Genomic DNA, 4,033 nt, shown 5'->3' on the forward strand with positions numbered 1-4,033 from the left:
TCCCGGGGCCGCTGGGGCTGCCCCTGGATCCCTGGCAGTGTCCAAGGCCAGGCTGGACACTGGGGCTGGGAGCAGCCTGGGACAGTGGAACATGTCCCTGCCCATGGCAGGGGGGGGGACTGGATAATCTTTAAGGTCCCTTCCAACCCAAACCTTTCTGTAATTCTATGATTATTTGCTCTCCTAAAATCATGGCTGCTCATCACGTAATAAGAAATGGCTGCCAGCCAGCCAGAAAAGATCCTTGCTTAGAGATCTGTTCCTTGACAGTGAAGGAATGAGGCTGCATGAGAAGGAAAGCAGAACACAAAATTAGGGGCTGACACCTTTCCTCCCTGGACCATGTAATTAATATCATTGGGTTTTAAAGCATTACAGAGAGAGCTGAAACCAGCCCTCACTTGTACAGATGCAGGCAGTGAGTTCTGTACTATGGGAATCACCCCGATGCTCAGACTGGCAATGGGAGCATTTTCTTCATTCTTGGAAAGACCAGCTAATGGCATACACCCAGCTGGGGACACAGGAAGATTTGTTTTCTCTGCTCTTTTGCTGCTGAAGAAATATACTGCCATTAATTTGGTGGCAATTACAGGCCACCAAAGCACTAAGGAGCAGGGAGGGTTTATAAGGAAAAAGCTGTTTTCAGAAGAGGTTGGTGCATTCGCCTTCTCAGTTGCATTTTGATATAGTTTGGCTTGGAAATTGATGCACCTCTACGGAAAATCCATACGTGAAGCAGAAACAAGGAAATTATTCAGGACAGGACTATTTGATTGCACTGCAAGAGAACAAGTAAGCGCTGCTGAATGGAAATGTGAGTCATGAACAAACCACCCTGAGCATCGCCAGGCCTGACGATGTCAAAAAACAAAAACAATAAAAGAGAACAGAAGAAAAGAACAATCTCATATTGTTGCATCTGGAACAGGCATGTTTGTAAATGGTTTTCACTTCTAATTTAGATATAAAGGACCAGAAAAAAGAACATCACAATACTTGTGGAGGGTGAAAATGGCAATGTAGCTGTTGTGTAAATGCTGTGTCCAGAGTTTTGGGATATGAACTGGAGGTGTTGTGACTCCCCATAGAATGATATATTACTGATAAGGTTTTCCCTGTCATAATAGAAAATATCCAGTGAAACCATTCAAAATACAATCTGAACAATTTCATGGGGTGCAATAGGATGTGATGATTTAATGTGATATGGTAGGAGCAAGGAAGGATCCTGTGTGGGATAACTGTCTGCCCTTGACAGCTCAGAACACAGACATCCCTTTCTGGAATGGAAAACGGGATCACAAACCAGTTTTTAATTAATTACCTTTTACCTTCACATTTACAATCTCTAACAAAAAACTCTTTTGAGTTCTCTTTTTCTCCCTCATGCACAGCAGCACACGTGCATGCTGCTGTAATATGCAAAATCCTTTTCCTACTAAAACCAACTACAGAGGCTCCTCACAGCGAACAATTGTGCAGATGATGGAATGGGTATTTTCCTTGGTATTTTTAAAATACCCTCAATAGGTTTCAAAGCAACACTGCAGGTAGTCTCATGCTGGTTTGCTATAAAAGATATGCTAGAAGTGATTTGTGGTACATATGTCTAATGTAAACTAAATGAGCCACAGGAAATGGGCCAAGTAGCCCTGGACAGAGTCACTGGGAGACAGCTGAGTCACACTGCCTTGTTCTAACAGAGAGTCCATAACTTTGCCCAGAAGCTTTAAACCACTAACTTATCCCCATATTTTCTTTCCCCTTTCTCTTTCAGCATTACAGGCTTTGCCTACCCTGTTTGAGCCTTAGCACACTCTTGCATTAACACTTTCTTTTGGATATTGAGGAGGTAGGAGACAGGTGAGGTACACACTTTCCAACAGAATTTCAGTAGTGGACTAAATAAATAATGAAAATTTACTTGTTCACTGAAAATTCTCAGCTCCAGAAGCAATAGACTGACTGTGGAGGCAGGGAGTAAAGTCTGACTCTGTATAAAACACAGGTCTCCCCAGGATATGCTGTGGGCCAAAAGCTCAGCCTTCCTTCTGAGACTGGAGATGTTTCTGTTAACCACAAGCCTTGCTTCTCCTACAGATAACTCTGTTTCCTTAGCTACAGTCTGGTATCTATTCAGTAGTGAGGGTTTAACTGAAAATGGGTATAATCAGCATGGGGATGTTTTGCTTACGCTTTTGCCCAAACTGTTTTATAACCCAATGTGTCACCACTGTGCTGCTCAGGCTTTTCCACAGGATGCCTCTTTTTATTCTTTGCTTTCTAAGCCTCTCTAAGCTTTTCTGGATAGGTCATTACAATGCCATCATTCCATGCCATCAGTGCCAGTGGGATGTGATTGAGTGTCTGCAGGGAGGGCTCAGGGCAGGGCCCGGGCTCTGCTCCGGGGCCCAGCAATGGCACCAGAGCACCGGGCAGGGCCTGAGCCCAGCAATTGCCCTGCCCAGGAGGCAGAACTGCTGCCCTGGGCAGTGCCCAGCCCTGAGCACATTGGCCACAGAGGCTCTGGGCTCTCCTCCCTGGGGCTGTTGCAGAGCTGTGTGCACACAGTGCTGTGCCTGTGCTCCGGGATGGCCCTGCTGGAGCAGGGAGGTGCCACCAGGTGCCCTCTGTGCTCCCTGCAGCCTGAGCCGTCCTGGGATTCCTGTGATGATAACCACTACTGGTGGTTCTCTGGACACGGCTCCCAGCTGGATGCATCCTTGGCTGCAAACTTCACGCTCCCACTTGTTTTTTACACAGCTGCTTATTTCTACCTGGCCTTGCTGGTAGAGTGTTAAAAGCAGTTGGACTCTGAGGAGGCTCAGGGTGTCTTTATCACTCCACAAGTCCCTGACAGGAGGGGGCAGCCGGGGGGGTCGGGCTCTGCTGCCAGGGAACAGGGACAGGACAAGGGGAAACGGCCTCAGGCTGGGCCAGGGGAGGCTCAGCCTGGACAGCAGCAGGAAATTCTTGTGCTCAGGCCTTGGCAGGGGCTGCCCAGGGAGCTTTGGAGTGCCCATGCCTGGAGGTGTCCAAGGAAGGGCTGGAGGTGGCACTCAGTGCTCTGGGCTGGGGACAAGGTGGGCATCGGGCACAGCTTGGACTCCATGGGTTGGGAGGGCTTTTCCAGCCTCAGGGACCCTGGGATTCTGTGGTTCAATGATCTATGTGTGTCCCTTCCAACTCAAGAGATTCTATGATTCTACGGAAAAACCCACACACTCCACGCTGCCAACCCCTGCAGTGCCACCTGCAATCCCTTCTCAACATCACTACCTTACTTTGAGTGCAATCCAACTGCTTTTAGCAAAAAAAGAGCCAAAAACAGCTGTGAAAGACCCTTTTTGGCTTTGGTCACCCATGTTAGAGGACAAAGCAAGTTCTGAGGGGAGCTGCGGCTGCCAGTAGTGTTCCTGGTTGGGGATGAATTTCTGCCATGAAGAAGCAACAAGGAAGAGAGTGTACTGACTTTTTACAAATCTAACTAAGACAGAGCTTCTCTAATGATGGAGATACGCACATCATAGCTGACGTTTTCACAGAGCTCTGAGAAACAGAGATAGCTTTAATGTTTACTTCCACATGCCACTTGCCCTGTTCCCAGCACGGCCTAGGTCCAGGATTTTGGTTGAAGTGGTCTTAATACCTAGCTAATATAAATGCTAATTAGATTAATTTGATGAATAAAACATGGTAGGGATTTGTTAGCAAGTTTCTGCTATTGCTTTATGTCAACAGGTAGATTTTCTACAACACAACTCCAAGGGACAGAAGCACATTCTGTTTCCAGTTGAACACGGTGCACTTTTGGTAATAGTAAACCTTAGATTTGATAATACATTGCACAACTGCAGAGAAAAAAAGAAGAGCAATTTTAAATTTTTCAGATCTAGCACATCTTGGACACGGACCACCAAGAAAAAGGTTAGGTTGTCCTGAGCCCATCTGCTTCACGGGGTTTATATACAGAGAAAGAAAAGGTACCTTGTCTCTGCCTCTCTTTACCTACTGCAGTCGTTCCAGTTAT

Source organism: Corvus brachyrhynchos, unplaced genomic scaffold, assembly GCF_000691975.1.
Source record: "Corvus brachyrhynchos isolate BGI_N302 unplaced genomic scaffold, ASM69197v1 scaffold334, whole genome shotgun sequence".
Taxonomy (NCBI): Eukaryota; Metazoa; Chordata; class Aves; order Passeriformes; family Corvidae; genus Corvus; species Corvus brachyrhynchos.